The sequence below is a fragment of the Crocuta crocuta genome, unplaced genomic scaffold (genome assembly GCF_008692635.1).
Source record: "Crocuta crocuta isolate KB4526 unplaced genomic scaffold, BGI_CrCroc_1.0 scaffold193, whole genome shotgun sequence".
In the NCBI taxonomy this organism is placed as follows: domain Eukaryota; kingdom Metazoa; phylum Chordata; class Mammalia; order Carnivora; family Hyaenidae; genus Crocuta; species Crocuta crocuta.
In genome coordinates, this window is record NW_027529624.1 from 1,020,878 (window position 1) to 1,035,026 (window position 14,149).

The window sequence follows — 14,149 nt, forward strand, 5'->3', positions numbered from 1 at the left end:
TTCGGGCCTATATCTAGATGCAGCTTCACTTAGTTGAGACCAAGGTGACTGGGGGAGTTGCAAAAGCAGGAACCAGGGCAGTATGGACTGAACACCACCTGTGGAAGCCTCATCCTGTGGCCCTGCAGACCCTCCTAGCTTGCACAACTCAGAGTATTTGCATCCGCGGTTCCCTCCCTTTATCGTTCACTTGGCCTTTGAGGAGTCATTTCTCCAGTCAGGACGTGTGAGNATGGTTCAACCTGGTACATGTCAGTTATCCAGTCTTGTATGCCGATATCACTGTCACTGTGTAAGTTCCTCATGCATAGAGACTGTGATTTGAACGTGGCTGTGTCCCTAGCAGCTAGCTCACCATCTTCTAAGTGTTTCTGGAATGAATGGGCAATTCAACCCAAAGGGAAGATCGCCCCTATTGCACACACTCTGCCCTGATCACGGAGCAAAGGTTCTTAAACTTGAACGGGCATTAGAATTTTCTGTGGGACTTGTTAAAACACGGATCCCTGTGCCCCATCCCAGAGTTTCTGATTCTGGAGGCCTGATAACTAGCATTTCTAACAAGTTCCTAGGTGAAGCTGGTCCTGGACACCACTGTTTTAGATTAAAAGTCCTCTCCTGGGGATGGGAGGAAGCTGAGTCATAAGAATTTTTTAAAAATCCCCCATGTACTAGGTTGATTAGTGTCCCACCCCAAATTCATGTCCACCCAGAAATTGTGAATGTGACGTTATTTGGAATGAGGTCTTTGCAGATGTAATCAAGTTGAGATCATATTAGATTAGGTGAATCCTAAATCCATTATGATTAGTGTCCTTATAAGAAGCAAAAAACTTAGACATACAGACATAGAGACCCATGGGAGAGAATGCCATATGAAGATGGAGACAGGAAGTGGAAGGATACATCCACCAGCTCAGGAATACCAAGGATTTCCCATGACCACAAGGAGCTAGCAGATAAGCATAGGATAGATTCTCCATCAGAACCCCCAGAAGGAACCGGATGGGAGGGATGAGGGTTCCTCGCTCACTCCATGTTGCAGCTGGATGGATTTCAAAGAAAGTGCTGAGCCTGCTCTTACTGTGTGCGCTGTTGGGGCCAGAGGAGCATTCAGAAGACACTATTGGAACCTGGGCCAAGTTTCAGCCTCTCAGACCTCCTGCATGCAGTCTAGCCAGGCTGGCTGTGACCATGGCAATGTCTAGGCCAGGCAGAGGGCAGGTGGGACTTGCAGTGGCCTGATAACTTCTGGAATATGGCCTGTGCCTTGGCTCGTGTGAGGTCAGGGTGTTGAGAGGCAGGCAGATAGGCAGGGGAATTTTCTACTACACTGACTCAGGCTGCCCTCGCAGAGGCCTGCTTCTTATAAAGCCCATGTGTGTGTGAGGGCGTCTGACAGATGTAATGGGGGCCTCTGCCTGTTGAGTTTGCTCCACTGGCCAGCACGGCCTCTTGCACCTCTGTCTTCCCATCTCTGTGAGGTTAGAGCTAGAATTGGAAGTCTTGGGGGAGGCACACCTCTGGTCCAAGGGAAGGAGGGAGTGGTGAGTTTGGAATTTTCCAGCTGTTCTCCATGGTCTGGTCATCCCGGTCAGGCAAACTACAACTGTGTCTACCAAGGTGAGGGAGACGGGGAGCTGATACTTTGCTGCCTCATGCCATCTAAAACTCTAGAAGAATTTTTCTAAAAGAACTCTAAAGAGTTCTAAAAGAACTTCTAAAAGAACTCTACTTATGAGTTCCTCAAAAGTAGCTTCAGCCCCAACTTCCACCCTGTGGAGGGTGACAGCAATCTTTGTGCAGTAGCATCAAGATACAAGAGAAGCAAAGGATTTAAGGCCAAATATCCTGAATTTAATTAGATTCTATGTCTACCAACTGCTACTTCTGTGACCTTGGGCAAAGCACTAAACCTCTCTGGGTCTCAGTTTCCTCATAGCATAAGCCCAGATGGAAACTGGGGCCACCCTCTCAGTGAAATAGTAAGAAAGGAGACTTAAAGCTCTACCTTGTCCTTCCACAGCCCCCCAAAATCTCCTGAATGTCTGAATTCTTGGCTCCAGCTTCCTTGCATGCTCACTCTGTTCTGTTCCACATCAACCCAGCATGAAGTCAGATCCCTTCCGAGGGTTCCAGAAAAGCCCCCTTACAAAGTAGCAGCAATAAGGTTAGTATAATCGACCAAAGTGTCTTGGCTTTTTGTTGTTTATTTTGGGTTTGGTCTTGGTTTTGTCAAGGAAAAGAGAGAAGAAGGGTAGCCAGAGCAGAAATCTGAGCAACTTTCAAAAAGGTAGTTGGCCTCAGATTGCCTCTAAGATGCCCTTGAGCCACCCACCCCACCATGAGGTTCACAGGCTCTTAGCCTCCCCAAGACCTAGTCCTTCTCTCTCTGTTGTCTTCCTTCTCTTCCCTCTAGTTACTCCTCTCTTTGCTCATTCCCTTGTCTCATGCCCAAGGTCAAGATGCTCTCCCTTCTCTGTTGTGGGGGTCCACACCTCTGCCTCAAGACTCTCACCTACCTCAAGCATCTCAAAGCATTTTTTCCACAAAAGACCATTATATCTCCAAGTAAAATTTGTGTCCTTGTTGTTAATAATAATAATTAACCCAGTAACATGAAGATTACATGAGATAACATAAATGAAAGTATTTTTGAAATGCAAGGTATTGTACAAATTCATTCCTCCATCCGTCCATTTCTGTGAAAAACATTTGTGAAGCCTGTGCTAGGTGCTGGAGATGCCTTCAAGGGTTTCACAATCTAATGAGATGCTAAAAAATAACTGTAATGAAGTGTAGAAAATGCCATAATTGTGCAACGTCTCATGTGTAATGGCACAATAAGGAAGGGAGTGATTCATGCTACTGTGAATATAATGTAGAATATATAATGTGGATAGGATATGATACAACATACTCCTATTATAATACAATAGAATATAACAGACAAAAGTAAGCTCAGAGTGCTCTTCTGAGCATTTTGAAGATGAGCTTCCTGTTTGTTTGATCCAATGCCTGTAATTTTATTGACAACTCTGTAGAGTCAGATCTGTGCTCAACGTGTGCAGGTTAACCTGTAAGGGACAAGTTGCTTGACCTCTTGAGCCTCAGTCCTCTCATGTGTCAGATCTATATGAAAATTCCTCACAGGCTCACCATAGAGACTTAGAAAGCTGCATTAACTTGTTTAGTCAACAAATAGTTCTTGAGCAACTCCTATGTGCTGGACACTGATTTGGGCACTGGGGTTTTTATAGGGAAAGAGACAGTGCATGGGTTCTTGTTCTCTCAGAGTGAACATCCTGCTGGGGAGAGAAGATAGTTATTGGAGCGCAGCCCTGTTAATTGGCACCTGGAAGCTTATGTAACACCTTCGCGGCAGCCTTTCCTTTCAGACTGTCTTCGTTTTTCACTTCCCCTGCACCTTGCCTCAAAATTCTATTGTCCTGGAGACCTTCAGATAGAGAGTGCCTACGGGAAGTCCTGGGAGTCTGGGCGGAGGAGGCAGTGTCCACTCAAGTGCCTGCAGGCTGAGCTGGAGAGCGTTTTAGTTCAGGCTGCTATAATAGAATACCATAGACTGGGTGCTTAAGCAGCATATATTTGTTTCTCACAGTTCTGAGGCTGGGAAGTCCAAGATCAAGGCGCTGGCAGATGTGGTGTCTGGTGACAGAGGACCTGCTGTTGTGCCTGAGGGAGAGACCATCTCTCTCACGTTCCTGCTCATGAGGGCACTAATCCCATTTGTGAAGCCTCACCCTCATGACCTAATAAGCTCCCAAAAGCCTCACTGATGAATACCATCACATTGATGGTTAGGCTTTAATGTGTAAATTTAGGGAGAGGGCACAGTCAGCCCATCTCAAGGAGAAAGAGTGGGGAGCAAATTAAAGATGCTTAAACCAACAAACACATATCTCTTTCTCTTGGCTTCCACCTGCCAAGGGCACTGGGGAGAAGCCCAACTTTTTAATGGCTTCTCTTCTTTGGTTTAGGATTTATTACAAATGTGCCTCCTCTGTTTCTCCTATAATCATGTCATTGAATGGCCCAGAGATAAATGTCAACAACATAGCTCTTAAGGAGCCTTGGTGGTGAGGAGAGTGAAGGAGCTGAGTAGGGGGCTGGCAGGCTCAGCAGAGGATACATTTATTAAACCGTGGAAGGGGTGGGGTAAGCCATCCAAGCCCTGGGTCTGGCAGAGTTTGCAACCAAGTGGTAGGGAACAGAGCACTTTTGCGTCTTGGGAAAGCTTCTCCTCAGCCATTGGGCTGGTTTTCTTTGGCTTGACTTTTATCAAGCTTGGGCTCTTCAGTTTTGACATTTGTTTTTCCTTTTGGACTTTTCCTCTCATTACAAATAGATGCTGTGAATTCAAGCCTTGGGAAAGAAAGTTGGGTTTTAGGCATGGAGCATTGGTGATATATGCCCCCTGGGAAAGGAATCCAGTGCCCAGAACTCACAGAGGCAAGGGCTGAGGTTTGGTGGGAGAATGGAGTGGGCTGGTGATGCACACAGGTCAACCATTTAGGAAGGGGACTGGGTTTTTTGATTGCCAAGTGGGGCTACCATACAACTCCATAGGGCTGTGCTCGCAGAGAGACAAATAGATAGTCTCTAGGTTAGCAGGGTTCAACTCCCTTCTTTCCATCCTCCTTCTTTCTCAGCCTTCCTAGTTTTTAAGTGGTGGGATTAAGTGCCAATTTCTTTAAGTAGTAGGATTGGATCCAAGGAATGCACTCTTGGGGCTAGGGGAGTTCATGAAGAATTCTTCTGTGGAGACATACATATGGGAGCCAGAATATCAGAACATTCACTGGCAGGTTGGAAGAAGAATTCTGTTCCAAAGGTCTCTGGGTGGGGTCCCTTCTTAGGGTTGGGTGAGGAAATTGGGGGGAGACTTGCTACTGTGCCTTGAGGATGTCTTTATTTACCTTTCCTATCTCCTTATTCTCTTTCTTTTTCTTTTTCTTTTTTTTATTTCTAGGAGAGAGAGAGACAGCGTGAGCAGGGGAGGGTCAGAGAGAGAGGGAGTCACAGACTCTGAAACAGGCTCCAGGCTCTGAGCTGGCAGTCAGCACAGAGCCCGACGCGGGGCTCGAACCCACGAACCGCGAGATCATGACCTAAGCGAAAGTCGGACGCTTAACCGACTAAGCCACCCAGGCGCTTCTCCTTATTCTCTTTCTTACTCCTTTTTTCTCATTGCCTCTTTCAGCAACGTGCTAGTGTTAGGGTTTCCCATGTGCCAGTGTTGGGGTTACAATGGTGATAAAGATGGGAGTTTGGAGTAAGGCTCAGGTGCATGAACTTCATCATTCTCTCATTTGTGTGGGGTGCTTGGCCTGCCCACAGAGAGATCAGAACTCCCCAGGGACAAGCCCTGGGTAGAAATAAAATACTGCTTTAGTGGGGCGCCTGGGTGGCTTAGTCGGTTAAGCGTCCGACTTTCCGACTTTCGCTTAGGTCATGATCTCGCGGTTTGTGGGTTCGAGCCCCGCGTCGGGCTCTGTGCTGACTGCCAGCTCAGAGCCTGGAGCCTGTTTCAGCCTGTGACTCCCTCTCTCTCTGACCCTCCCCTGCTCACGCTGTCTCTCTCTCCTAGAAATAAATAAAACATTTAAAAAAAAATACTGCTTTAGTAATATTTGGACAAATACCTCCCCATAGTCCTTTCTTCTGTCTACTGCCCCCATCCCCTGCTGCTATTGCAGGGCTTTCTGGAGAGCTGTGCTGAGTACCAGACTGAGAACTGGAAGCCTAAGCAAACCTCCTATTGCCTCCCTGCAAAGCCCAGATAGGTCTGTAAAAGAAATCCATTTATTTATCCACCCAGTGGCAGATGTGAAGTTGGAATGGAGCTAATGAGGTGGATTTGGCTTCGTGTAATGTGTAGGAAGCACAAGAGAGCAGGGCTGGCATGAGTCCTGTCCTTGAGCAAGCACAGTGACCCTGTGCACAAGAAATCATACAGCGGTGAATCTTGTCCCTGGGGTCACAAACTGGAAGCCGACCTTGATTCTTTTTCCCCCCTATCCAACTATTCACCAAGTCCTATCAGATGGACCTCAATATCTTTAGGGTCCATGTGCTTCTCTCCAGCCCCCCTGCCACCTTCCTAGCCCAGACCACTGTAGCCTCACTTCCAGCACAGCAAGCGTATTTTTCTAGGTCTCCCCACACGCCCCCTGCTCCTCGCATCATCCAGGGTCCATATTGCTTCCAAGGAAAAATTTATTTGGTTAAGAAACTGCCCTGTTGAAAACCTTCAATGTCAGCCCTTAGCTTTTGGGGGGGGGGAGGGGAATCTTTAAAAATGTTTCTGACTATTCTAAGAATCCCTGTTCATACTTGTTTACTTAATTATTTATTAAAAATTTTTTTAAGTTTATTTGTTTTTGAGAGGGAGACGGAGCGCAAGCAGGGGTGGGGCAGAAAGAGAGGGAGACAGAGAATCCGAAGCAGCCTCCAGGCTCTGAGCTGTCAGCACAGAGCCCAATGTGGCTCGAACTCACGAACTATGAGATCATGACCTGAGCAGAAGTCAGATGCTTAAGCGACTGAGCCACCTAAGCACCCTAACCCTGTTTATACTTTAGATACCATCTTTTACCTTGTCCATTCCAGACATAGTAAACTGCTTTCCTTTTCCCCAGATGGGCCACCCTCTTTCTTGCCTTGTCTCACACTCTTCCCTCTGTCAAGTACTTTTGCTCCACCTCCATCTCCCTTTCAACCAGCTCCTATGAGTTCTTCACATTCTTTTTGTAGCTGTCACTTTCTCCAGGAAGCCCTCCTTTCTTTGCCTGAATGGGTGGTCCTCTCTTGCACTATGCAACCACCTATCCCTTTATGATTATGTATTGTCAGGGCCTCTGGCTGCTAGAGTAAATTCGGCCACCAACAGGCACCTCCTTAGTTTCTGTTAGGCTGTACACAGTCTCTCTTCCATTCCACACTGTGTGGCTCCACTTTATCTCTTCATGAGTTGGCCTTAAGCAAAAGAAAAGGGACACTGGACATAGTAATGGATGGTGTTCACAGCAGCAATAATTTCTTTTACTATGGAGACATTCCACATGTTGTTGGCTGCCTCACTGGGTCTCAACATACCCAGGGTGAAATGAGATGTCAGCTCTTTGAGTAGTGATTCTTGTGGGGTAGCAGGGTAGGGACTGCTTTTTAGGTTATATTTGAAAACTCCCAAATGGAATGCAATTCCACCTCCTCTCTTCTTTGTCATGGTAGAAACTTCGGAGAAGCCTTGGTAAATATTTTTTTCCATCTAGAGGCTCAATAGTTCAGCCAGGCTTTCGCTGGGAGCTATATATCAGATGAGTCACTGTGGAGCCACTGGGGGAGAGGAGAAGATGACGTGCTGTTGACAAGGAGATCTACACACTGTAGATGGCAAGATGCTTCTTTTCTACATCCAACACTTCCAGAAAACCTCTCCTGGGCCAGGATCCACTGGGTGCTGGGGTACTAGGTACCTCCCTGCCTTTGAGAAGCTCATCAATCCCTAAGTTTTATAGGAATGGCTCAGATGAAATAGTAGGAGTTGAGAGAATGGAGGAAGAACAGACAGAGACACATCAAACAAATGAGCAAGAATGGTGTAGTCCCATTTACACAGGCAAATTTCAGGAGTGACAGCGTGCAATTGCCTTGGAAAGTATTGCTTAGGTGGTGGGAATGCCAGAGGCCAGTGTGGCATTGGGAGGCTTTAGGTTCCCCCATAATTTCCATCATCACCCCATGTTTTTGTACAATCCCTTCTTCCTTAATGTTAGCTCAAGTGTTATGTAAACACATCCTCAATCCCATGTGCAGATTGCTGCCCAAGACTGACATTGGACATTCTATGGCTATTGCTTCCTTTCTCCAATTCCTTGCAAAATCACAAATTGCTGATAGTTGGTTCTCAGTTGGAAAATGAGGCACACTGGGCTTGCCAAAGATCTGGGTACAGACAGATGCAGATGCCTGGGCTTGTGCAGACAAGCATACACTTTTATGTGCATGCACACACTTATTTCCATATATACTGTGACACCATATTGTCGTCCAATTCCCTTACATCATTTGGTAAGAATGTGTACAAACACTCCAGGGACTGAGTAAGACCTTTCCTCCTCCTAGATGCTTGATAGGCTTCTGCAAAGCTGACCTAACAAAGCCCTAGCTCCAGACAGAGGGACAATGAGGATCTCAACATTACCTATGACGGTCTCTTTTGTATTGTAAGTGACCTAGGTACCCGATTTCTGAGAAAGAAATTTACACACTGAGAAGACAGGAAGATATGTGGGTGTGGAGTGATGGATGGTGTGTTTGGGGGTGAGAAGCACAGAGGGGATGGTGTGAGGGCACAAGTGCCGATCTTGAGACTGCTTGCCTTGTATTGGGACATCTCTGACTAAACCAATGGAGGTGGAAATTCTAAGTTTTCATTGTTAATAAATCTGCCTCAGCATCAAGAAATGATGATATTTATAATAACAGCCCTCAGTTGCGACAGCTGGAATTTTGAGGAGGCACAATCAATATCTCCTTTCCTCTTTGATTCAAAAACAAGAAAAGATGTGAGGCAGATGGGATCAAAATATCACTTTTATGACTGGAGTAAGTACTTTCAGTGAGAGCCCAGGTGGGCTTCTTGATTCCCTAACTTAAGACCTGACTTCAGAGCAACTTACCTGAGTGAGAGCAAATTGGTGTCTGTAAAACAGTGCCCTTTGCTAGGCAGGGAAGGATGGGGAAGAAAAGCCAAACCCCCTCCTGGGGGTCTTTGATAGATTAGCACCATCCATTCAAGAGATATAAGCATTTGCTCATGCTTGGCAACCAGGTAACTCACTCTATCTCTCCAGGGAGTAAGGAGAAGTTAGCCTAGAAGGCCAGGTGTGCAGGGATACACCCCTCATTGCTTTGAACATCTAGTATCTGGAAAACTTGAACGTTCCTTGAACATTGCCATGCTTTTGTTATAGCCAACTACAGTCAGAGTCGTTGGTGTGGGAGGGGGGCGAAAGGGGCGAGGGGCAGGTCTGGCCGCTCACGGGACATGAGTCCTTTGTCAGGACAGCTCAGCTCCCCACTTTGAGAGGCTGCCCTTCCCATAAACCTCTGCTCCTATGGTGTTCTCCTTGGGTGGCTGGTGAGTAGGGTAGGCTTTGCCCTTAGAAGGGTCTGAAAAGAAGCAAATCATATGTTAATTGAATCACTACCATGGACATTCTGTTCAAGGCTAAAAAGGTATTCTATTTTCTACGTCCAACCCCAAGTTATGCCTAGCTGTGTTGCCTAATATAGCTCCAAAGAGGTTATTGTTCAATGGAAAAACAAGAGTGATAAAGGGGATCTGTCAGGACAAAGCCCGACTGACAGCCTCTGACGTGTAGGGGTGGGTTGGTTCTGTGAAGGGCTTGTTGAAGGGGCACCAGCTGCTTCCACAGAGGAGCTGCTGATTTGGATTCGGGGGCTTGTGGATGCCATCCAAGGCAGGAGTGAGGATATGAGTGAGGGCAAAGTCTCTCTCCTTTCCACCCGCAGCTCCTCTCTCCCTCACTCTTCTTGAATTAATAACCCTACCAGGACTTCCTGAGAAAAACAACCAAGTCAGAAAGTCAGAAATCACCCCACCCCTCTTGACAGCCCAGCCCAACCCCACAAAACCATATCTCTTGGGCAGTTACTCCCATATGTCACCCAGGCCACAGAGAGACTTCCTGTTCATTCCACTGTCAGAGACATTTTTTGTTAGCACTTTTTGGCAAGGAATCTTGACAATCACCTTGAAAAGGAAAACAGCACCATGGGTTAGTGGAAAGAATGTGGCTTTGGAGACACGCAGTCCTGGGCTCTACTCCCAGCTCTGCCACTTAATGCTTGTGTGAGCCTAGGCACACCACTTAACCTCTTTGACTTCTAGTTTCCTCATCTGCAAAACAAACAACACAAAGATGACAATCATGACCCTACAGAACAGTTTGGAAAGATGAGGGATTCAACACAGGAAAATGTGCCTGCTAGACACATCGTGGATAGTAGATTTCAATATTTGGGGAAGATTCTACTGAAGGCTAATCTTGCTCTTGATAAATAGCAGAACTTACTTTAAGAATGAAGTTGCAGAAATCCTTCAGCATAAGGGAGTTCTTCTTAAGCAGTCATCATTAGGCTTTCTAAGGAATTACTTTTCTTCTGCTCCAAGTCTATGCCTGTTTTTTCTCAGTGGTAGCTTCTCATTAAAATAATCCCATAAATACACTCTCACTGGTTCCTCTCAGCCATCCCCTTACTACACCAACCCTGGTTTGTCATGAATTGTGTATTGAGGTTGCCTGTATGTGACAGAATTTTATGTTTTAAATTTATAGTGTGGACAGGAGTCCACAGGACACAGGAGCCTGGCTGGCTCATGTCCTTGTGGCCTTTGTTATGAGCCTGTCCTGCAAGTGACTCAAAGCTCCTTAGTCTTTCCAGACTTTGGAGCTTGGATGGAGCCCACACAGGACTAGTCTACCCATAAATCCTACTTTCAGGCTGAGTGTGTGAGAAAGTCTCAGTACACCATGATGAAGGGTATCACTTGGGGTTATTAGGTGCCAGTGGTGGATTTCACATAAAATGCATGCATTGAAAAGATATTGAGTAACTTCCAATATTTATGGAAGACTGGAGAACCACGTTTAAAAAGTGTGTACATTACAAGGAGGTTAAGCCACAACTGAAGTCCCTTGCTGGCACAGTCCACTATACTGTCCCTGCTTCCACTATGGAGCACTAAGACTCCCAGCACTGAACATTGATGCCACTGGATGAAAACCCTCTGTGTCTGTGCCATTGGATTACCTGCTCAATATTCATAGGCTGGAATTGGAACATCCCATTGGCTGGTCCTAGATTATGTGCCTGCTTCCAGGTACCAGAGAAAAGGGAGAGTCCCTTTTGGCTTTCCTCATGGGATCACATAGTAAGGGGTTCTTTCAAAGGTAGGAAGATATTTTAAAGATTAATTTTTAGTATGCTAGAAAACTAGGTAGCTTTAATTTGTTGTCACAACTTTTGGTTCAATAAACAAAAAATACGGTTGAAATGCACTACTTACCCCTAAAAATTGAGTGTAGCAAAAAAAGTACCAACTTGGGCTCAGCTTCTCTGACCCTCAGTTTCTTCTTCTATGAAATGAGACTTAGAATAACTATCCTTGTACCTCTCCCAAGTTTGTTGTGAAGATCAAATATAATAATATAAAGACAAAACAAACTCTTACATGTTCTATCAAAGGAGCAGATGGTATGAATATTTTCCTTTACTATCTGATAAACCATTGGCAAACAATAACATCTACAATATGGGCTATTTGTTGTCTGGAGTGTGGTGATGTGCATAGGGGTGTGAAAAATCTCATTCTGCAATTAGGGCATCCAAACTCAGGACACATGAAATGTTGAGTGGGTCCCCTGAGACCATACAGCTGGTAAGTGGCAGAGGCAGGATTTACATCCAGGTCTGTCTGATTCTGAGTTCTGTCTTCTTTACAGGAGGCATGGTTCTCATTCCTGACATTGGATGAATTGACTGGAAGCTCAGCAAGGAGGTTTCTCTTCAGGAAAGAAACGGAAGGATACAAGGTTGAAGAGGTGGAAGCCCATTTCCTGAGTGCTTAGAATGATGGTTATTCCATAAGGGCACATTGTCACATCAAAGCTGGAAGGCCCTAATGAAAACCACAGTGCGTCTTCTCGGCAAGCTCATGATCTATCGCACTGAACGGTTTTCATTTTGTAGATGAGGAAACTGAAACTGTAAGAAGTTAAATAATTTGCCCAGAGATGCTCAGCCAATATAGTCAGGGTTTGAGATTTAACTCAGGCATGTATATCAACTTGGATTCTTAGTTGGAAACAATGGAACCCAACATTGGTTAGTTTAGACCAAGAGGTGATTTTGTAAAAGGTATTGAGAGGCCCTAGGGAACCAGGCAAGGGACAGGACACTAAATCACACCACTGAATTAGTTCAGCAGCTGATTGTGCTGATGTCACCACCAGGTTACTCATGCTAGACCCTCTCCAACTGCAATTCCCATGGGCTGGATGCAGCTGCCACTACTCTTGTTTAAACAAATTCTTCCTGGTGCCACTTCCCTTGCGTCAAATAGTCTATGGAGGCTTCTGATAGGCTGAGCCCAGGTTGCACGCCTGCAACTTAGCCACAAGAGAGTTTGAGAAAGTATGTGGCCTCCACAGAGAGAAGAAATTTTTTCTTCCTATTAAGGTGGAGAAAATCTCAAACATGGAGAAGTGTTCCACCTATGCTAGGGGTGCAGACATTTTGCTTGCTCTTATCTGAATCCCCACAACCCAGAATAGTGCTTAGCACATAGTAGATTTAAGGACTGAATGTTTACATCCTCCTCCAAATTCATATGTTGAAGCTCTGACCCACACTGTGATGGAATTTGGAGATGAGACCTTTGGGAGGTAATTAGGTATAGATGAGGTCATTGGGTGGGGCATCCGTGATGAGATCAGTACTTGAATGAGAGAAGAGGCAGCAGGACTCTTCTCTTTACCATGTGAGGACACAGCAAGAAGTTAACCACATACCAAATCAGGAAGTGGGATCTCACCAGGAGCTGAATCAGCTGGCACCTTGATCTTGAACTGTCCACCTTCCAGAACTGTGAGAAATAAATGCCTCTTGTTTAAGCCACCCTGTCCATGGTTGTTACAGCAGCCAGAATGGACTAAAACAATAGCTGTGCAATAAATATTGATCAACTGATTGACAACATGATTCTGTCTGATTTTCAAGTCCATGCCCTTCACCACTATACTCTACCTCTCTTTAGGTCATCCCTTGACAAGATCTAGTACAAAATACTCAATTGCACATTAGTGAAATTATGTAAAGTCCCTATCTTGTATGAAACTACCTTCATCTATATGTATTATTCATTCACTCAATAAAGTGTACTTACTGTTGTGGTTTATGGCTATGGGCTCTGGAAGAAAGGATCATATCTGTCTTTTCACCATCATAACATCCATTTTTCATATAGTGCTGTAGAATAAGCAATTGTTAAAGAAATGAGAAGGGTTGCTGAATGAAAGACTTTAAGATGTAAAGTTGTCAGCATTTGGGATGGATAGATCTGATAGGTAGGGAGAGAGGTGGTGTCAAGGATTGCTTCCAGGTTTTTGGCTTGAATAACTGGTTGGATGGTGACTGTCATTTACTGAGATAAGGAGCATGGGAGGATGAGCAGACTCCAGTAGGAAGATCAGGGATTTAGTTTTGGACTTGCTGAGTTTGTGCATCTTTGAGACATGAAAGTAGGGATGTTGAGTGGGCTGCTAGATATATGGATCTGGAACTTAAAAGCAATGTCTGGAATGGAGATATGAATTTGGGGGTTGCCAGCATAGCTAGTAACTGAAGTTATAGGTATAGACATGAAAACGTATGGTATACACAATACATAAAACTATTCGTGAATCTACAGATAATTAAATAGGAAGTTATATACACGTGTAACTATGCACACAATGGAATTAAGTTATTGGTAATATTCAGGAATGAAGAATACAGAGTATCAGCCTGAGAAGTTGATTACTGATCAATGTTCAACAGACACCAAAATGGCAGAAACCGTATATTGGAAGTTGGAATAGTTTAATCCCAAGCTGTCTGCAAGGGCAATATGAACAGATCAGTGATGTGTCCATGTCTCAGAGCCCTTTCTGCTGAGTTACTGGACATAAAATGTTAGATATGTCAGATGGCTCTTAGCCACGGTGTAGGCATTTCCTTCATGGCAAGCCTAAGAACATTCTAAAGAAGCAGCACAAAGGCAGGACAGTGGGGATGTCAATTTCAGACAGGACTGGGGACCTTCAGAAGAGCTCTATAGGGACTGAGTCTTAAGAACTGTGACCAAAGAGGGCCTCCTGGGTGGCTCAGTCGGTTAGGCGTCTGACTTCGGCTCGGGTCATGATCTCATGGCTTGTGAGTTCGAGCCCCATGTCGGGCTCTGTGCTGACAGCTAGCTCGGAGACTGGGGCGTGTTTCAGATTCTGTGTCTCCCTCTCTCTCTCTCTGACCCTCCCCTGCTTACACTGTCTCTCTCCCTCAG

At 45.3% G+C, this 14,149-nt stretch overlaps 1 pseudogene; it reads right to left on the bottom strand.

Annotated features, from left to right (window-relative positions):
* Positions 1-179: 179 nt before the first annotated feature.
* LOC144229876 (zinc-regulated GTPase metalloprotein activator 1B-like) overlaps positions 180-14,149 on the bottom strand; it is a 60,481-nt pseudogene continuing 46,511 nt past the window's right edge.